The sequence below is a fragment of the Salmo salar genome, chromosome ssa17, assembly GCF_905237065.1.
Source record: "Salmo salar chromosome ssa17, Ssal_v3.1, whole genome shotgun sequence".
Lineage (NCBI taxonomy): Eukaryota > Metazoa > Chordata > Actinopteri > Salmoniformes > Salmonidae > Salmo > Salmo salar.
Window position 1 is genome coordinate 3414798 of NC_059458.1, and position 23179 is coordinate 3437976.

Genomic DNA, 23179 nt, shown 5'->3' on the forward strand with positions numbered 1-23179 from the left:
ACAGGCTTCTAGCGAGGGCAGTTTTGGGGCTTCACCATGTTTCATTGAAATGTACAGCTGTGTGTCGTCCGCATAGCAGTGAAATTTAACATTATGTTTTCGAATGACATCCCCAAGAGGTAAAATATATAGTGAAAACAATAGTGGTCCTAAAACGAAACCTTGAGGAACACCGAAATGTACAATTGATTTGTCAGAGGACAAACCATTCACAGAGACAAACTGATATCTTTCCGACAGATAAGATCTAAACCAGGCCAGAACTTGTCCATGTAGACCAATTTGGGTTTCCAATCTCTCCAAAAGAATGTGGTGATCGATGGTATCAAAAGCAGCACTAAGATCTAGGAGCACGAGGACAGATGCAGAGCCTTGGTCTGACGTCATTAAAAGGTCATTTACCACCTTCACAAGTGCAGTCTCAGTGCTATGATGGGGTCTAAAACCAGACTGAAGCGTTTCGTATACATTGTTTGTCTTCAGGAAGGCAGTGAGTTGCTGCGCAACAGCTTTTTCAAAAATCTTTGAGAGGAATGGAAGATTCGATATAGCCCGATTGTTTTTTATAATTTCTGGGTCAAGATTCGGCTTTTTCAAGAGAGGCTTTATTACTGCCACTTTTAGTGAGCTTGGTACACATCCGGTGGATAGAGAGCCGTTTATTATGTTCAACATAGGAGGGCCAAGCACAGGAAGCAGCTCTTTCAGTAGTTTAGTTGGAATAGGGTCCAGTATGCAGCTTGAGGGTTTAGAGGCCATGATTATTTTCATCATTGTGTCAAGAGATATAGTACTAAAACACTTTAGTATCTCCCTTGATCCTAGGTCCTGGCAGAGTTGTGCAGACTCAGGACAATGGAGCTTTGGAGGAATATGCAGATTTAAAGAGGAGTCCGTAATTTGCTTTCTAATGATCATGATCTTTTCCTCAAAGAAGTTCATAAATTTATTACTGCTGAAGTGAAAGCAATCCTCCATTTGCGAATGCTGCTTTTAGTTAGCTTTGCGACAGTGTCAAAAAGAAATTTCGAATTGTTCTTATTTTCCTCAATTAAGTTGGAAAAATAGGATGATAGCGCAGCAGTGAGGGCTCTTCGATTCTGCACGGTACTGTCTTTCCAAGCTAGTCGGAAGACTTCCAGTTTGGTGTGGCGCCATTTCCGTTCCAATTTTCTGGAAGCTTGCTTCAGAGCTCGTGTATTTTCTGTATACCAGGGAGCTAGTTTCTTATGACAGATGTTTTTAGTTTTTAGGGGTGCAACTGCATCTAGGGTATTGCGCAAGGTTAAATTGAGTTCCTCGGTTAGGTGGTTAACTGATTTTTGTCCTCTGACGTCCTTGGGTAGGCAGAGGGAGTCTGGAAGGGCATCAAGGAATCTTTGGGTTGTCTGAGAATTTATAGCACGACTTTTAATGCTCCTTGGTTGGGGTCTGAGCAGATTATTTGTTGCAAACGCAATAAAATGGTGGTCCGATAATCCAGGATTATAATCCACAACATTTATTCCATGGGACAAAACTAGGTCCAGAGTATGACTGTGGCAGTGAGTAGGTCCAGAGACATGTTGGACAAAACCCACTGAGTCGATGATGGCTCCGAAAGCCTTTTGGAGTGGGTCTGTGGACTTTTCCATGTGAATGTTAAAGTCACTAAAAATTTGAATATTATCTGCTATGACTACAAGATCCGATAGGAACTCAGTGAGGAACACTGCATATGGCCCAGGAGGCCATATGAAGTGATTGAATAGGCTGCATAGATTTCATGACTAGAAGCTCAAAAGACGAAAACGTCATTGTTTTGTTTTTTTGTAAATTGAAATTTGCTATCATAAATGTTAGCAACACCTCCGCCTTTGCCGGATGCACGGGGGGTATGGTCACTAGTGTAACCATGGGGTGAGGCCTCATTTAACACAGCAAATTCATCAGGCTTAAGCCATGTTACAGTCAGGCCAATCACATCAAGATTATGATCAGTGATTAGTTCATTGACTATAACTGCCTTGGAAGTGAGGGATCTAACATTAAGTAACCCAATTTTGAGATGTGAGGTATCACAATCTCTTTCAATAATGGCAGGAATGGAGGAGGTCTTTATACTAGTGAGATTGCTAAGCGAACACCGCCATCTTTAATTTTTGCCCAACCTAGATCGAGGCACAGACACGGTCTCAATGGGGAAAGCTGAGCTGACTACACTAACTGTGCTAGTGGCAGACTCCACTAAACTAGCAGGCTGGCTAACAGCCTGCTGCCTGGCCTGCACCCTATTTCATTGTGGAGCTAGAGGAGTTAGAGCCCTGTCTATGTTCGTAGATAAGATGAGAGCACCCCTCCAGCTAGGATGGAGTCCGTCACTCCTCAACAGACCAGGCTTGGTCCTGTTTGTGGGTGAGTCTCAGAAAGAGTGCCAATTATCTACAAATTCTATCTTTTGGGAGGGGCAGAACACAGTTTTCAACCAGTGATTGAGTTGTGAGACTCTGCTGTAGAGCTCATCACTCCCCCTAACTGGGAGGGGGCCAGAGACAATTAATCGATGCCGACACATCTTTCTAGCTGATTTACACGCTGAAGCTATGTTGCGCTTGGTGACCTCTGACTGTTTCATCCTAACATCGTTGGTGCCGACGTGGATAACAATATCTCTATACTCTCTACACTCGCCAGTTTTAGCTTTAGCCAGCACCGTCTTTAGATTAGCCTTAACGTCGGTAGCCCTGCCCCCTGGTAAACAGTGTATGATCGCTGGATGATTCGTTTTAAGTCTAATACTGCGGGTAATGGAGTCGCCAATGACTAGGGTTTTCAATTTGTCAGAGCTAATGGTGGGAGCCTTCGGCGTCTCAGACCCCACAACGGGAGGAGTAGAGACCAGAGAAGTTTCGGCCTCCGACTCCGACTCGCTTAATGGGGAGAACCAGTTGAAAGTTTCTGTCGGCTGAATAAGCGACACCGGTTGAGCATTCCTACAGCATTTCCCTCCAGAAGCCATGAGAAAGTTGTCCGGCTGCGGGGACCGTGCCAGGGGATTTATACTAACATTACTATCTGTACTTACTGGTGGCACAGACGCTGTTTCATCCTTTCCTACACTGAAATTACCCTTGCCTAACGATTGCGTCTGAAGCTGGGCTTGCAGCACAGCTATCCTTGCCGTAAGGCCGTAAGGCGATCGTTCTCCTGTATATTATAAGTACAACGACTGCAATTAGAAGGCATCATGTTAATGTTACTTAGCTTCGGCTGTTTGAAGTCCTGACGAACCATGTCCAGATAAAACCTCCGGGGTGAAAAAGTTGAATGAAAAAGTTGAGTGAGGGAAAAACTAAAAATATACGGTAATGAAAAAGTAAAAACCGTGAGGTAGTCAGGTAGCAAAGTAAGATCGGCAACAAACGCACAGCAGCAGGTCATTTTGCAGGGCTCTGGCAGTGCTTCTCCTGCTCCTCCTTGCACAAAGGCAGAGGCAGCGGTCCTGCTGCTGGGTTGTTGCCCTCCTACGGCCTCCTCCACGTCTCCTGATGTACTGGCCTGTCTCCTGGTAGTGCCTCCATGCTCTGGACACTACGCTGACAGACACAGCAAACCTTCTTGCCACAGCTCGCATTGATGTGCCATCCTGGATGAGCTGCACTATCTGAGCCACTTATGTGGGTTGTAGACTCCGTCTCATGCTACCACTAGAGTGAAAGCACCGCCAGCATTCAAAAGTGACCAAAACATCAGCCAGGAAGCATAGGAACTGAGAAGTGGTCTGTGGTCTCCACCTGCAGAACCACTCCTTTATTGGGGGTGTCTTGCTTATTGCCTATAATTTCCACCTGTTGTATATTCCATTTGCACAACAGCATGTGAAATTTATCATTCAGTGTTGCTTCCTAAGTGGACAGTTTGATTTCACAGAAGTGTGATTGACTTGGAGTTACATTGTGTTGTTTAAGTGTTCCCTTTATTTTTTGAGCAGTATATTTCAAACAATTCTGAAATGTTGACCCTTGTGTCACACATTGGCCCCTTTATTTATAGAAAGACCAACATACACAGGATAAATCATAAGAAATAGGGGTATTGTAAAGAGTTGGCTATTGTAAAAACATAGCAAGGTGTTGTATGCCATTTCTGCCCCATGCAACATTGTACTAGATCACCTTTTCTACATGACTTGTCAACTGATACCGTACTGCAATTCATCAGCTTAGTGTATCAATGAAATTCAGATAATGAGTGCAATGTATTGTTATACCCGACACTATAATTCCAAATGGTAGCACATAGTGACTCTTTCCACTTTGTCCTATTGAAGCACACTGGCTGATGGAGAATGATGATAATATTTACAGCCACTTCCATACAGAATCTTAATTTGAACATTCTGTTGTTGCAGGTATTTTCCTTCATTGCAGGAAATGCAAACTAGTAGTGTATTCAAGATTTAAAAAGGCTACTAAAGTTTGTAATTTCCTCTTTAAAATGTCAGACGTGATTAGCCCTGAAGAGAAATGCATCAACCCCTACAAGAAATGTCCATTAATAAAAATCCACATAATAGGCACTACATAATTTTGGTGGAGTAGTTATCAGGTTTGAGCAGTTTGATTAAGTGATAGTTAACTGTATTGTTAACAAATGATAAGAAAACCATATCAAAAGTAAAGTAGATATTGCATTTTTAAAAGCAGATATGTATCCAAATTGAAAGAGTGATTTAGTGCAGTGAACAAGTGAATTTTTTAATTTGTTTGTTGTACTCAGTCAATTGAAATGTTGTTAGAGATTTGAAAATGTACCACATACTTGTGAAAATTGCACCAAAGCTGTAATAAAGGTTAAGCTTGTACACTTCCAGTTCTGCAGTCTTGTTATATATTGACATAAGTGCATGTGATACTAAAGAGCCGTTAACATGGTTAAGTTAGTCACAATTTTGATGCATTATAATATCACATCTGAAATGTCGCAAATAGTGATGGAAATTCTTAGTCTTTTCGGTGAGCTTAATGGTTTTTTATCATTAACTTAATATTCTTCCTATGCTCTGTAACCAGTGACTGTCCAGTGTACCAGGGATGGCCAGTTTGTGGTGGTGGTTGCCAGGGATGCCACTCTGCCCAACCTGGAGCTAGATTCTATCAGCCTGCTGGGGAGGAATGGAGCCCACTGCACCCCTGTCGGCATCACTTCTGCTTTTGCCATCTACCAGTTCAAAGTCACTGAATGTGGAACTGTCATGACGGTACGTATCAGCTGTGTTTGGCTTCAGTCTAAGTACAGGGAAGTAGTTCCTCTCTCCTTCAAAGAATTGGATCACATCAACCATATTAGTTGCAACAATGATCATATCATTGATTGTTTATTCAGGTTTAAAGATGTTGCCGCATTGTGGCAAAAGCTCTTTGTCAAACCTATGATGATTTTGCCTCTTAAAGATGAGCTGTATAAGAGAGTTGTGTTTATTGCAGGAGGAACCTGGTACTATTTTCTATGAGAACAGGATGTCCTCTTCATATATAGTGGGAATGGGACCCATCGGCGCCATCACCAGGGACAGCCAATTTAAGTAGGTGATCTAAAATAATAATGATAATAATAACAACAATATCCTAGGGAAGTCTAAAATAAGCTAAACACTGTCATGTTTTTTTCTGTATATTGGGCCAGGTTGGGAATTTTGACAAGACACTGGAGTTAACACCATTTATCTTCTTAAATGTGTAATGGGATCTTTAGTCAAAATAAAATACAATTGTATTTGTCATGTACACAGATTACAGCAGGTGTGCTAGCTCCCTTAACATTGCAGTACAAAAATAAATATCAATAATAAAGAGTCAAATGGTCGGAGTGGATGGGTGGGCAGATACCAGTAACGTCAAGCAACGAAAAGGTTGTGTGTTCGAATATAATCAGTGGCCAAATTTAGCATCTTAGCTAATTAGCAACTACTTATTACTTTTTAGCTACTTTGCAACTACTTAATATGTTAGCTAACTGTTTTCCTAATCATTACCTGAACTCTTTAACCTAACCTCTAACCCTAACCTTCTTAACCCAAACCTTAACACCTAACCACTAGCCTAGCGAATGTTAGCCGCCCTAGCTAATGGTAGTTTTAGCCACCTAGATAGCAAAAACATAAAATCAAATGAAATCAAATTTTATTGGTCACATACAGATGTTATTGCGGGTGTAGCGAAATGCTCTTAGCTCCAACAGTGCAGTAGTATCTAACAATTCACAACAATACACATCTAAAAGTAAAAGAATGGAATTAAAAAACATATAAATATTAGGACAAGCAATGTCCGAGTGGCATTGACTAAAATACAGTAGAATTGAATACAGTATATACATATGAGATGAGTAACGCAGTGTGTAAACATTATTAAAATGACTAGTGTTCCATTATTAAAGTGGCCAGTGATTCCATGTCTATGTGTATAGGGCAGCTGCCTCTAAGGTGCAGGGTTAAGTAACCGGATGGTAGCCGGCTAGTGATGGCTATTTAACAGTCTGATGGCCTTGAGATAGAAGCTGTTTCAGTCTCTCAGTCCCAGCTTCTGATGCACCTGTACTGACCTCGCCTTCTGGATGATAGTGGGGTGAACAGGCTGTGGCTCGGGTGGTTGATGCCCTTGATGATAATTTTAGCGTTCCTGTGACATCGGGTGCTTTGGGGTCTTGGAGGGCAGGCAGTGTGCCCCCGGTGATGCGTTGGGCAGACCGCACCACCTTTTGGCGAGCCCTGCGGTTGCGAGCGGTGCAGTTGCCATACCAGGCGGCGATACAGCCCAACAGGATGCTCTTAATTGTGTATCTGTAAAAGTGTTAAAGTTGCGACAGTTCGTTTCTGGTATCAGAACAAAATAGTCAGCACATAGTAACTTCTGATTTATTTGTACTTTAATTAATGCAAACACGTGTATGGTAAATATGTGGTTCGTATATACGGGCTCACTGAAACACCACGCAGGGCAGACAGAGAACTGAAATGTCATCACAAGTTCTTCTTTAAATACTTCTTGACAGATGTAGTTCCCACTCCTTGCTGGGCCTGTCAGAGTAGAGACTGGGTGTGGTTTAGACTTACTCCAGCCTATCGTTGGCGTGCAGGTTGGTCCCAACCTCTTGACGCATCACATGTTGTCTGGCGTTGGATCTTATCTTCTTAGTGTATACTCAAGAGTCAGCAACCACTCAATTTCCAGTGATTTACTTATACTGTTGTTTCTCCACTCTACCTGTTCCTCACATGCTCCCCTTGTGATGGGTTTCACAACCTCCTATCACTAAGTCAGCTGCCTACACCTTGTTACACAATGCACAGTTCTCTAAAACCCCTACATTGCAACCATTATCTTGTAATTGCTGTTGTTCAGCAAAAAGCTCTTGCAAAACCCTGTTTTAAAGCATCAGCATTCTGTCCACATGACCCACCATCACATGAGCCACTTACTCTAACATATAGCAGTATTCAATTATCTATAGTTTATATGCTTAATATTGTGGCATAGCTTCTGTTATTTTATATAGGTTATGCTAACAAATAGTTGGTTAAACCCTAACAAAAGTTTGTGGGTCTTAGGGGCCAAGACGAATTTCTTCAGCCTCCTGAGGTTGAAGAGGCGGTGTTGTGCCTTCTTCACCACACTGTCTGTGGGGGTGGACCATTTCAGATTGTCAGTGATGTGTACGCCAAGGACCTTGAAGCTTTCCACCTTCTCCACTGCGGTTCTGTGGATGTGGATAGGGGTGTGCTCACTCTGCAGTTTCCTGAAGTCCACGATCTGCTCCTTTGTTTTATTGACGTTGAGGGAGAGGTTATTTTCCTTTGCACCACTATTGTTGCTAATAGAGCCTACTACTGTTGTATTGTCATCTTGAGTTGGAGGCGTGCGTGGCCATGCAGTCATGGATGAACAGGGAGTATTTTGTATTTGTATTTATTAAGGATCCCCATTAGCTGCTGACTCTTCCTGGGGTCCTGCAAAATTAAGGCAGTTTATACTATTTTAAAAACATTACAATACATTCACAGATTTCACAACATGCTGTGTGGCCTCAGGCCCCTACTCCACCACTACCACATATATACAGTACTATATTCATATGTATTTCAAAGTTGAAGTCGGAAGTTTCCATACACTCAGGTTGGAGTCATTAAAACTCGTTTTTCAACCACTCCACAAATTTCTTGTTTACAAACTATACTTTTGGCAAGTCGGCTAGGACATCTACTTTGTGCATGACACAAGTCATTTTTCCAACAATTGTTTACAGAGAGATCATTTCACCTATAATTCACTGTATCACAATTCCAGTGGGTCAGAAGTGTACATAAACTAAGTTGACTGTGCCTTTAAGCAGCTTGGAAAATTCCAGAAAATGATGTCATGGCTTTAGAAGCTTCTGATAGGCTAATTGACATCATTTGAGTCAATTGGAGGTGAACCTGTGGATGCATTTCAAGGCCTCCCTTCAAATTCAGTGCCTCTTTGCTTGACATCATGGGAAAATCAAAAGAAATCAGCCAAGACCTCGGGAAAAAAATTGTAGACCTCCACAAGTTTGGTTCATCCTTGAGAGCAATTTCCAAACGCCTGAAGGTACCACGTTCATCTGTACAACAATAGTACACAAGTATAAACACCATGGGACCACGCAGCCGTCATACCGCTCAGGAAGGAGATGCGTTCTGTCTCCTAGCATTGAACATACTTTGGTGCGAAAAGTGCAAATCAATCCCAGAACAACAGCAAAGGACCTTGTGAAGATGCTGGAGGAAACAGGTACAAAAGTATCTATATCCACAGTAAAACGAGTCCTATATCGACAACCTGAAAGGCCACTCAACAAGGAAGAAGCCACTGCTCCAAAACCGCCTTAATTAAAAAAGCCAGACTACATTTTGCAACTGCACATGGAGACACAGATAGTACTTTTTGGAGAAATGTCCTCTGGTCTGATGAAACAAAAATAGAACTGTTTGGCCATAATGACCATCGTTATGTTTGGAGGAAAAAGGGGGAGGCTTGCAAGCTGAAGAACACCATCCCAACCGTGAAGCACGGGGGTGTCAGCATCATGTTGTGGGGGTGCTTTGCTGCAGGAGGGACTGGTGCACTTCACAAAATAGATGGCATCATGAGGAAGAAAAATTATGTGGATAGATTGAAGCAACATCTCAAGACATCAGTCGGGAAGTTACAGCTTGGTCGCAAATGGGTCTTCCAAATGGACAATGACCCCAAGCATACATCCAAAGTTGTGGCAAAATGGTTTAAGGACAACAAGGTCAAGGTATTGGAGTGGCCATTACAAAGCCCTGACTTCAATCCTATCGAAAATTTGTGGGCAGAACTGAAAAAGCGTGTGCGAGCAAGGAGGCCTACAAACCTGACTCAGTTACCCCAGCTCTGTCAGGAGGAATGGGCCAAAATTCACCCAACTTATTGTGGGAAGCTTGTGGAAGGCTACCCGAAACATTTGACCTAAGTTAAACAATTTAAAAGGCAATGCTACCAAATACTAATTGAGTGTATGTAAACTTCTGACCCACTGGGAATGTGATGAAAGAAATAAAAGCTGAAATAAATTTCTCTCTTCTATTATTCTGACATTACACATTCTTAAAATAAAAAGTAGTGATCCTAACTGACCTAAGACAGGGCATTTTTACTAGGATTAAATTTCAGGAAATGTGAAGAACTGAGTTTAAATGTATGTGGCTAAGGTGTATGTAAACTACCGACTTCGACTGTATAGTGAGCATGTTATCGTGTGTGTGTATGCATGTGTCTGTGCCAATATTTGTGTTGCTTCACAGTCCCCGCTGTTCCATAAGGTGTTTTTTAAATCTAATTTTGCTACTTGCGTCAGTTACTTGATGTGGAATAGAGTTCCATGTAGTCATGGCTCTATGTAGTACCTTGTGCCTCCCATGTCTGTTCTGGACTTGGGGACTGTGAAGAGACCTCTTGTGGCATGTCTTGTGGGGTATGCATGGGTGCCCGAGCTGTGTGCCAGTAGTTTAGACATACAGCTCGGTGCATTCAACATGTCAATACCTCTCATAAATAAAAGTAGTGATGAAGTCAATCTCTTCTCCACTTTCAGTCAGGAGAGATTGACATGCAAATTATTAATATTAACTCTCTGTGTACATCCAAGGGCCAGCCGTGCTGCCCTGTTCTGAGCCAATTGCAATTTTCCTAAGTCCTTTTTAGTGTCACCTGACCACACGACTGAACATTAGTCAAGATGCAACAAACTAGGGCCTGTAGGACCTACCTTGTTGATAGTGTTGTTAAGAAGGCGGAGCATCGCTTTATTATAGACAGACTTCTCCCCATCTTAGCTACTACTGCATAAATATGTTTTGACCATGACAGTTTACAATCTAGGGTTACTCCAAGCAGTTTAGTCATCTCAACTTTCTCAATTTCCACATGATTTATTACAAGATTTAGTTGAGGTTTAGGTTTTAGTGAGTGTTTTGTTCCAAATACAATGCTTCTAGTTTTAGAAATATTTAGGGCTAACTTATTCCTTGCCACCCACTCTGAAACTAACTGCAGCTCTTTGTTGAGTGTTGCAGTCATTTCAGTCGCTGTAGTAGCTGACGTGTATAGTGTTGAGTCATCGGCATAAATAGATACTCTGGCTTTACTCAAAGTTAGTGCATGTCGTTAGTAAAAATTGAAAAAAGCAAGGGCCTAAACAGCTACCCTGGGGAATTCCTGATTCTAACTGGATTGTATCTGAGAGGCTTCCATTAAAGAACACCCTCTGTGTTCTGTTAGACAAGTAACTCTTTATCCACCTTATAGCAGGGGGTGTAAAGCCATAACACAAGTTTTTCCAGCAGCAAACTATGATCGCTAAAGTGAAAAGCTGTCTAACAAGACAGCCCCCACAATCATTTAATCAATTTCTCTCAGCCAATCATCAGTCATTTGTGTACGTGCTGTGCTTGTTGAGTGTCCTTCCCTATAAGCATGCTGAAATTCTGTTGTCAATTTGTTTACTGTGAAATAGCATTGTACCTGGTAAAACATCATTTTTTCCCAGAAGTTTACTAAGGGTTGGTAACAGACTGATTGGTCGGCTATTTGAGCCAGAAAGGGGGCTTTACTATTCTTGGGTAGCAGAATGACTTTAGCTTACCTCCAGGCCTGAGGGCACACGCTCTCTAGTAGGCTTAAATTGAAGATGTGGCAAATAGGAGTGGCAATATCGTCTGCTATTATCCTCAGAAATTTTCCATCCAGACTGTCAGACCCCAGTGGCTTTTTGTTGTTGATAAACAATAATTTTTTCACCTCTTCCACACTGACTTTACGGAATTAAATTCTTGTCTTTCATAATATGATCCGATATACTTGGATGTGTAGTGTCAGCGTTTGTTGCTGGCATGTCATCCTTAAGTTTGCTTATCTTGCCAATGAAAGTCATTAAAGTAATTGGCAACATCAGTGGGCTTTGTGATGAATGAGCCATCTGATTCAATCAATGAAGGAGCCGAGTTTGCTTTTTTCCACAAAAGTTAATTTAAGGTGCCCCAAAGCTTTTTGCTATCATTCTTTATATAACTGATATTTGTTTCATAGCGTAGTTTCTTTTCATTTAGTTTAGTCACATGATTTCTTAATTTGCAGTACGTTTGCCAATCAGTTGGGCTGCCACACTTAATTGCCATACCTTTTGCCTCATCCCTCTCAACCATACAATTTTTTAATTCCTCACCAAGCCAAGGGGATTTAAGTTTTTAGTCATTTTGTTAATGGTTGCATGCTTATTAGTAACTGGAATAAGTAGTTTCATAAATGTGTCAAGTTTGAAGTGGGTCTAGGGTGTCAGGTAAGGTAGAGGTGATATGATCCTTAACTAGCCTCTCAAGGCACTGCATGATGACAGAAGTGTGTGCTACAGGGTGATAGTCATTTAGTTCAGTTACCTTTGCTTTCTTTGGTACTCATATCGGCCACGGAGAACAAGAGCCCACTGTCCCTGGGAGCGGGCCGGGGCGGTGGCACTGTGTTATCCTCAAAGAGGCCGAAGAAAGTGTTTAGCTTGTCCGGGAGCAAGACGTCGGTGTCCGCGACATGGTTGGTTTTCCCTGGACGGGTAAAGTATATGCCAAGAGAGCAATGATTATGTGAAACAGAGTATGTTACAGTCCCTGATGTGTCTCTGGAAGGAGATCCTCGCCTTGAGCTTTATTGTCCAGAGACTGAACATTAGCGAGTAATATACTCGTAAGCGGTGGATGGTGTGCATGCCTCCTGAGTCGGACTAGAAGTCCACTCCGAATAGCTCTTCTCCGCTGGCGGCGTCTTGGAGCAGCCTCTGGGATAAGTTCACTTGCCTTGGGGGTACGAACAAAGGATCCAATTTGGGAAAGTCGTATTCCTGGCCGCTCTGATATCCAAAAGTTACTTCCGGCTATATGTAATAACACAAAAAAAACGTTCTCGGGCTAATAATGTAAGAAATAACACACACACAAAACAAAATACTGCAAAGTTGCTTTGGAGCTAGAAGCAGAGCTGCCATGTCTGTCGGGCGCCATCTTGGAATATGTAGCATATCATACAAATTATAATTCAGAGCATATCTTACGAAATGGATGATGGACATCACAAACTAATACCAAACGTAAAACATATACTCATTTGAGTGTCCCGGATCTTTGTTTACTATGTTACGTCTATCCCTGATTCAAGGTTGGTGAGTCTGTCTGTCTGTCTGTAATGGATGGTAGACATGGCGTATCACATTTAACAAACCAAACATTAAAATACCGTTATAGAAGGTAAAATAAAAACCCAAACTGACCCGTGCATAAATACCGGTGTATATAGTAAAATACGGTATACCGCCCAGCCCTAGGCTACCTTGTACTTCATGTTTGAGTTTTACTTGTAAGCAGGAATCCGGAGGATATAGTTATGGTCCGATTTGCTAAATGGAGTGGGGGGCAGAGCTTTGTATGCACCTCTGTGTGTGGAGTTTAGCTGATTTATCCCTCTAGTTGCACAGGTGACATGCTAGTATAAATGAGGTAAAACAAATGTAAGTTTTCCTGCATTAACCTTTTACTGCAGTGGGCTAAATCAGGGTCACACAGAGCGTTTCTTGGTAGTTTTAAACAAATCTACTTTAAAACTGAAGTATACCTCTCACACACATGGTTATGGACTTTAAAAAAAGAAGACACCTGTACCATGTCAGATATAGAGTTGAAATGTATTCAATTGAGTTTGCATCCCAATATTACACTTTCTATACATCAGAAAATACTGAAATACAACAAAAACTGTTTGACATAAACACCAGATTTTTTGCATGTTTTTTAAATGTTTATTCAATATGAAATTATGAAAAATATTTATAACATTCCACCCATGAGGCCACTAGATCATTTGACTGCAGGAAAGGACTACAATCACCGGCCACTAAGAGCACCGCCTCTCGATTAGCATTTTCTTGTTTACTTATGGTCTTATATACCTCTTTGAGTGCCGTCTTAGTGCCATCATCGGTTTGTGGTGGTAAATAGACAGCAACGAAAAGTACAGATAAACTCTTAGTAAATAGTATGTTCTCATGCTTATCATGAGGTATTCTAACTCATGTGAGCAGAACCTTGAGACTTCCTTAATGTTAGAGATCACGCACCAGCTGCTTTCAATAAAGAGACAAACATCACCCCAGCCCCCCCCCCCCAAACTTACTGGGTTCTGTCCTGCCGATGCATAGAAAGATGTATTGTATATTATCCATATCCTTCTTCACCCTTGAATCTGAGAAACATTGTATATTACTTGAACTCTTGAACGGAGCTCGTCCAGTTTTTTCTCCAGCGATTGCACAATCGCCAGTAGAACAGAGTGTAGAGGCGATTTATCCATTCGCCGCCGTAGTCTCACTAGGGTGCCCGGATGCTGTCTTCGCCTCCTTCGAGTGTCGGGGATTAAGGCCTGGTCCGGGATAATCAATATGTCTTTCACCTCCGACTCATTGAAGTAGAACTCCTCGTCCAAATCGAGGTTAGTGATAGATGTTCTGATGTCCAGAAGCTTTTTTCGGTCATTGGAAACTATGGTCAAAACATGCTATACTATAAAAGATCAGTGCAAGAAATACACAAAATAGCACAATTGGTCAGGAGCCTGTAATACGGCCGCCATTCCCTCCGGCGGCATTCCATTAAATTACATATAGGCAAGCCAAAACGCCTCCTAAACCTTAAACAGCCAGGTCACCCATGATACAAGTCAGCATTCATGTCCATCCATGTCTGAGGACATCGGGAGATGACGTGGAAACCGTCCACCAGGGGCTACAGTTAGAGCTGTTACCTTAAACTAGATTTCAGTTTTGTTAGGGTGTTATGGACGGGGATGGTGAATAGGCATAAGCATCTGCCTCTGTTTCATTTTTTAGATTTTTTTTTGTTGCCTATACCAAACCTTAAACATTTGGAGTTAATGCCTAGCCTTAAGATTTCGATGTTAATGCCTAAACTTTACATTAAACACTTCAAAATTTGACGTTTGCAACAACTTTGAAATGTGATGTTTGAGAAACATGGATGAATGTCTATTTCTGACGTGAGACTGTGAGAGCTAGTTGCCTTATATGGCCAGATTTAAAGTTGAGATGTCAAGATGTCTGACCGCACTCCCTTTCTTCTCAGTCTAATATTCCAGTGCAGATATAGGGGCATCGTGGTTGAGGCTCTTGTGATTGAAGTGAAGCGGGTGCCTCCCCCAATTCTTCCACCAGCTCCTGGACCCCTCAGAGTTGAGCTCAGACTGGCCAATGGAATATGCCTCACCAAGGGATGTAAGGAAGGCAAGTAGCACTATATTCATTGATTGGTTTGTTGGATTAATAAATGGGCAAATTAATTAATCTTTCCTCTTTTGAAACAGAGGAGACGGCCTACACCTCATACTACACTGAGGCAGACTATCCTGTCACCAAATTCCTCAGGGATCCCGTGTATGCTGAGGTTCGCATCCTGGAGAGGACAGATCCCAACATTGTGCTGACCCTGGGTCGCTGCTGGGCCACCACAACCCCCGACCCTCTCAGCCTACCCCAATGGAACCTTATCATTTCTGGGTAAATATCTGAATAAGTAGAATTTGTAAAAACGTTTTAACTGTACGTCCAATTTCTTTTATACCATTTCTTGTAAAGATGAGGAAAATGTTCAGCAGCTCTAGGAGAACTTCACTTCAACGCAGACAGACACTTGAATGACCATGGCATTGTCTGTCCGTCTACTGTATGTCTCTCTCTCGCTCTCTGTGTCTGTCTCTCTTTCTTCATTTGTATCTTTAGATGTCCGTACAAGGATGACCGTTACCTGACCATGCCCATCCCTGTGGAAGCCTCCTCTGGTCTGTCCTTCCCAACCCACTACAGGCGCTTCGTCCTCAAGATGTTCACCTTTGTGGATCCAACATCTATGTCCCCCCTGAGGGAGAGGGTACGACCATAGAAATACATATAGTACCAGTCAAAAGTTTGGACACACCTACTCATTCAAGGGCTTTTCTTAATTTTTTACTATTTTCTACATTGTAAAATAATAGTGAAGACATCAAAACTATGGAATAATACATATGGAATCATGTAGTAACCAAAAAAGTGTTTAGATTCTTCAAAGTAGCCACCCTTTGCCTTGATGACAGCTTTGCACACTCTTGGCATTCTCTTAACCAGCTTCACCTGTAATGCTTTTCCAACAGCCTTGAAGGAGTTCCCACATATGTTGAGCACCTGTTGGCTGCTTTTCCTTCACTCCGCGGTCCAACTAATCCCAAACCATCTCAATTGGGTTGAGGTTGGGTGATTGTGGAGGCCAAGTCATCTGATGCAGCACTCCATCACTCTCCTTCTTGGTCAAATTGCCCTTACACAGCCTGGAGGTGTGTTGAAAAACAAATGGTAGTCCCACTAAGCGCAAAGCAGATAGGATGGAGTATCACTGCAGAATGCTGTGGTAGCCATGCTGATTAAGTGTGCCTTGAATTATAAATAAATCACTGACAGTGTCACCAGCTAAGCACCCCACACCATCACACCTCCTCCTCGCTTCATGGTGGGATGCACACATGCGGCGATCATCCGTTCACCTACTCTGCGTCTCAAGACACGGCAGTTGAAACCAAAAATCTCAAATTTGAACTCTTCAGACCAAAGGACAGATTTCCACCAGTCTAATGTCCATTGCTCGTTTCTTGGCCCAAGCAAGTCTCTTCTTATTGGTGTCCTTTTGTAGTGATTATTTGCAGCAATTGGACCATGAAGGCCTGACTCACACAGTCTCCTCTGAACAGTTGATGTTGAGATGTTTCTGTTACTTGAACTCTGTGAAGCATTTATTTGGGCTGCAATCTGGAGGTGCAGTTAACTCTAATGAACGTATTATCCTCTGCAGCAGTGGTAACTCTAGGTCTTCCTTTCCTGTGGCGGTCCTCATGAGAGCCAGTTTCATCATAGCGGGGGATGCTGTAAATCAAAATGACTCGATGTGTTCTGAAAGATGAGACATTGAGGATTATAATAAATCCTGCTTTAATCCATCAGTAAAATTGCCACGGGGGAAAGGGGGACATGAACAGGTTGATTCATCCGCTCATTTCTATTTACATTTAGGGACGTTTGGGGCCAACTCGAAGTCGAGCCCCTCCCTCTCTACCTAATGGCAACATTTTGAAGAATACCATGCATGAGAGGAGCTAGAAAATAGCACATTCTTTCTCTGCCCCATGGCAAAATGTGTAGAATTGCAGGAAATTAGCATTAAACTACATAATTTTCTCTCAGACTCATGACAAAGTCTAGAATAGCACTATAAACTCAACATTTTCTCTCTGCCCCTGTAAGAACCTCTTACATCTAGATGTTCCGCTAGCGGAACGCCTCACCAATATCCAATGATAGAGCGTGGCGCGAATTACAAATACCTCAAAAATTCAAAAAATTCAATTTTTCAAACATATGACTATTTTACACCATTTTAAAGACAAGACTCTCCTTTATCTAACCACATTGTCCGATTTCAAAAGGCTTTACAACGAAAGCAAAACATTAGATTATGTCAGGAGAGTACCCAGCCAGAAATAATCACACACCCATTTTTCAAGCTAGCATATAATGTCACAAAAACCAAAACCACAGCTAAATGCAGCACTAACCTTTGATGATCTTCATCAGATGACACTCCTAGGACATTATGTTATACAATACATGCATGTTTTGTTCAATCAAGTTCATATTTATATCAAAAACCAGCTTTTTACATTAGCATGTTTTGTTCAGAACTAGCATACCCACCGAAAACTTCCGGTGAATTTACTAAATTACTCACGATAAACGTTCACAAAAAACAAAACAATTATTTTAAGAATTATAGATACAGAACTCCTTTATGCAATCGCGGTGTCTGATTTTAAAATAGCTTTTCGGTGAAAGCACATTTTGCAATATTCTGAGTAGATAGCCCGGCCATCATGGCTCGCTATTTTGACACCCACCAAGTTTGGCACTCACCAAACTCAGATTTACTATAAGAAAAATGTGATTACCTTTGCTGTTCTTCATCAGAATGCACTCCCAGGACTTCTACTTCAACACCCAATGTTGTTTTGGTTCCAAATAATCCATAGTTATATCCAAATAGCTGCGTTTTGTTCTTGCGTTCAAGACACTATCCGAAGGGTGACGTGCCGGCGTGTATCATGACAAAAAATGTCAAAATATTCCATTACCGTACTTCGAAGCATGTCAAACGCTGTTTAAAATCAATTTTTATGCGATTTTTCTCGTAAAATAGCGATAATATTCCGACCGGGAGACGTTGTATCCGTTCAAACACTGACAATAGAAAATGGAGTCTTCACATGCACGCGTGCGCCAGTGTCATTGTTTTCAGAATGACCATTTTCCAAAACCCCTACTGTTTTCGCCCAGGGACTGCAGAGTTATCATTCCACGTTCTGGCGCCTTCTGAGAGCCTATGGGAGCCTTAGAAAATTTCACGTTACAGCAGAGATCCTATATTTTCGATAAAGAGGCTACAGAAGGCCAAGAAATGGTCAGACAGGGCACTTCCCATATAGAATCTTCTCAGGTTTTGGCCTGCCATATGAGTTCTGTTATACTCACAGGCCCCATTCAAACAGTTTTAGAAACTGTAGGGTGTTTTCTATCCAAATCAAATAATTATATGCATATTCTAGTTTCTGGGCAGGAGTAATAACCAGATTAAATCGGGTACGTTTTTTATCCGGCCGTGAAAATACTGCCCCATATCCTAAACAGGTTAAAAAATGTGTTGAAATGCAGGAATCTAGCTGTTTTCCTAAAGAAACCATGTTGTTTGGGGGGCATTCCATTTATCCTTCCACTTAAGCCGTGTTTTCAAATGATCTCTCCCTATACCCCACAACAGAGGCATAATAATGTCAAACTGTGTAGAATTGCAGGTAATACGTTTTAAAATGTCAAAAACATTTCCTGGGGGAGGACACGCCTGGCCACCCCCCACACCACCAAATTTGCACTTTACATTTCCATATTGTAAAAATCATGTTATTTACAGTATCAATGTTTATGATCGCTATGTGTATCATACCCAGGGTTGTTCTGAACAGAATTAGCCTATTATTGTGGTATTGTCCAGAACTCATCTGCATGCACTCATGACTCCATTCTATGTGCACCAAAATGACTTTGTTTCTTTGAAATTCTCTGTGAAAGCCTAACACTGTAAAATCATATTTTATTACTTATCTAAGTAATTTTGACAACAGAATAAGCTTTTAAATGATGTCCTCCTGACCCTGATTGAGATTTATAATGGACGTTTTTTTTAATTGCGTAAACAACAAAGAGTAGTTATTTTATGGTGGGGATGCAGGACTGTGTTCCAAACAGAACTACAAGTGTGCTTGCTTCAGTTGATCAATGGCAGCGCTTGGATAGCAAAAAAAAGCTCCTAATAGTTTAAGGCTCTTTCCTTCATAAAACTGCATTGAAATGACTGGTACCACTTGAAGACACCAGTTAGACCCCTCACTAAAACGCTTCCATTTTTTTTGTCTTATGTTGCACATAAGAATTTTCGTGGAAAAATTGGGCTATGTTATTGAATGTATACAGAGTATTTCCAGATTTCTTAATCAACAAATGCTGCGAAAAGTACAGTTAATGTAAAATGCTAATGAAACAACAGTGTATTGTTTGGATTTAGGCTTGTCTTGTGTCAGGTGAACTGTTGTCCTCAACTTTGTTGGATCATTTCCCCATAATCTTCAGTGATCCACTTCAATTGCTCCCATTGTTATGCAAATGCTTCTCATATGTCTTAGGCCAATTTCCACGCGTGTAAATGGTTGATTCTGTGGGTATGACTGTGTTCTAATTCTGCTGAATAAGACAGTTGGAACAACTCCATTGATGTTCTTGATTACCATGCTAACACTGTTTATTAAATGCATTCAATTAAAATGCACAAAATAGAATAAGTAATTTATGCTTACATATTTTTCAGTACCGCTTTTTTCGCTGTCCTATTACAATTGGTATTTGTGAAATTATTGCTACTTTCTGGTAATTACTCAATGATTTAACAAAATTATTTTGGCTTGCTTCTTGGTCACAATTGGTACTTTCTAGCAGTATAGTTTGTATAAATATAAAACTATTATACATTGTTCTTGGGTAATAATTAACTAGATAAGTATTACCTCCTTAAAAAAAAAAATCATGTAATATCTCTTGCAGATGTTCATCCATTGTAATACAGATTTGTGCCAGCCATACCAGGAAAACTGGTACTGTGTACCAAGATGCTTCAGAACGAGTGAGTTACTTTTTCTGTTAGGCTCATTCCATTACAGAAAATGGTTTCCTTCCCCTCTACCCTTCCCTACAGTTTAAGTCTCGTCCCTCTCTCTGCAACTGACCACATACAATTTCCTTTCCAGGGAGACACATTGCCGATGCAGTTCAGAAGACCACCAGGAGCAAGTCTACTTTGGTTTCCAGTGGCGAACTGATCCTGACTCAAGCAAGCCCACCAACTAGAATATTGGTTGACTGAATACCAGCACTTTGCAGGCCATTGGCCAGTGGATAAATTGGTCCACTTTGGGGTTGGTTGAATGGAATTAAATTGTTCCCCAAAAGCCCCTGACCAAATTTATATTTGGTGAGGCAGTTTTTCACATCTTTAGTAAAATATATTGTATGGAAGTCTATGCAATATAATGTTTACAGGCTGATAAAGGAATGTTGAGACAAGTTGGAATGTTCACATGCTCATTGAAAATGACTGTATCAAACAACAATGGAACATTCTATTGGGTGGATTTCTTCTTAAAAAACATGGGTTTTAGTTTATGCTACAAATAACGAACTACATATTTGTTTTGCGGAAATTGGTCATACTGGGAAATAATACAAGTCCAAGAGATCCAAATCTGGTAGGATATTGATTTATTTGCTACCTGTAATAATCTGTTGTATAGCGGTGCTCACCATACTAAAATGAAAGGTGTGCTCTGTCATTTGTTGAGGAAGTTAACACAAAGTCATACAGATGAAGGATATTAATTTGAATACATTATTGTTGAAGGAAATTTTCTGGTTAGCAGTAAATGCAAACTAGTAGTGTATTCAAGGTTAAAAAGATTTGGCCTTACTAAAAATGCATCAACTCCTACAAAAATATCAATTAATTATAATCCACACAATAATTGCCATTTTCTGTTGCAGGGTTATTTTCTTGCTGTGAGAAACTGGTCAAATTAAGATCCTACATCTGTAGTTAAACACAAATGATCTCTAAAAAGGAAGATTATAATCATCAATCTATTCGATCCCTGACCATCATGATGAAAATTATGCTCTAACCTTACAAGTTATTTAATGAAATATGTTCCCTAATAATTTCATAGACATTAGTTTAGTGGCTGGTTGACACATTTTATAGAAACTATGCAATTGGTTATTAGGAAAAAATCCAGCCTTTTAGCAATTGGGCCATTGCTGATGCCCTCGACAACACTCAGCAGCCACTAACCAATACATATTTTACATTAACAGTATAACTAGACACCATCTATAAAGGCTGTGGGGTAGTGGCGTCAAGTGCTATACGTTATATTGTTGAATATAAAATATACAGTTGAAGTCGGAAGCTTACAAACACTTAGGTTGGAGTCATTACAACTCGTTTTTCAACCACTCCACAAATTTCTTGTTAACAAACTATAGTTTTGGCAAGTCGGTTAGGACATCTGCTTTGTGCATGACACAAGTAATTTTTCCAACAATTGTTCACAGACAGATTATTTCACTGTATCGCAATTCAAGTGGGTCAGAAGTTTACATATACTAAGTTGACTGTGCCTTTAAACAACTTGGAAAATTCCAGAAAATGATGTAATGGCTTTAGAAGCTTCTGATTGACTCAAATCATGTCAATTAGCCTATTGGAGGTGTACCTGTGGATGTATTTCAAGGCCTACCTTCAAACTCAGTGCCTCTTTGCTTGACATCATGGGAAATTCAAAAGAAATCAGCCAAGACCTCAGATAAAATTGTAGATCTCCACAAGTCTGTTTCATCCTTGGGAGCAATTTCCAAACGCCTGAAGGTGCCAAGTTCATCTGTACAAACAATTGTACGCAAGTATAAACACCATGGGACCACGCAGCTGTCATACCGCGCAGGAAGGAGACGCATTTGGTCTCCTAGAGATGAAGGTACTTTGGTGTGAAAATGGCAAATCAATCCCAGAACAACAGCAAAGGACCTTGTGAAGATGCTGGAGGAAACGGGTATATCCACAGTAAAACGAGTCCTATATCGACATAACCTGAAAGGCCGCTCAGCAAGGAAAACACTGCTCCTAAACCGACATAAAATAGCCAGACTACGGTTTGCAAATGCACATGGGGACAAAGATCGTACTTTTTGGAGAAATGTCCTCTGGTTTGATGAAACAAAAATAGAACTGTAAGGCCATAATGGCCATGGTTATGTTTGGAGGAAAAAGGGGGAGGCTTGCAAGCCGAAGAACACCATCCCAACCGTGAAGCACAGGGGTGTCAGCATCATGTTGTGGGGGGGCTTTGCTGCAGGCGGGACTGGTGCACTTCACAAAATAGATGGCGTCATGAGGAAGAAAAATTATGTGGATAGATTGAAGCAACATCTCAAGACATCAGTCGGGAAGTTAAAGCTTGGTCGCAAATGGGTCTTCCAAATGGACAATAACCCCAAGCAAACTTCCAAAGTTGTGGCAAAATGGCTTAAGGACAACAAAGTCAAGGTATTGGAGTGGCCATCACAAAGCCCTGACCTCAATCCTATAGAACATTTGTGGGCCGAACTGAAAAACCGTGTGGGTGCAAGGAGGCCTAAAAACCTGAGTCAGTCACACCAGCTCTGTCAGTAGGAATGGGACAAAATTCACCCAACTTATTGTGGGAAGCTTGTGGAAGGCTACCCCAAACGTTTGACCCAAGTTAAACAATTTATAGGCAATGCTACCAAATACTAATTGAGTGAATGTAAACTTCTGACCCACTGGGTCTTGGCTGGTTTCTTTTGATTTTCCAATGATGTCAAGCAATGAGGCACTGAGTTTGAAGGATGGCCTTGAAATACATGCACAGGTACACCTCCAATTGACTCAAATGATGTCAATTAGCCTATCAGAAGCTTCTAAAGCCATTACATAATTTTCTGGCATTTTTCAAGCTGTTTAAAGGCACAGTCAACTTAGTTTATGTAAACTTGATACAGAGTTATAAGTGAAATAATCTGTCTAAACAATTGTTGGAAAAATGACTTGTGTCATGCACAAAGTAGATGTCCTAACCGACTTGCCAAAACTATAGTTTGTTAACAATGAATTTGTGTAATGGTTGAAAAACGAGTATTAATGACTCAAACGTAAGTGTACATAAACTTCCGAATTCAACTGTACACTGCATTCCAACATAACATTCTAACACAGTTTTTCCCAACTCCAGTCCTTGAGTACCCCCAACAGCCCACATTATTGTTGTACTCACCTGATTCAGCTCATTTAGCGCTTGATGATTAGTTGACAAGTTGAATCAGGTGTCCAGGGCAACAAATT

The 23179-nt window shown here is 41.0% G+C and overlaps 1 pseudogene; it reads left to right on the forward strand.

Annotated features, from left to right (window-relative positions):
* The window catches only part of LOC106561263 (extensin-2-like), a 60351-nt pseudogene extending 39063 nt beyond the window's left edge, over window positions 1–21288 (forward strand).
* The last annotated feature ends 1891 nt before the right edge of the window (window positions 21289–23179 follow it).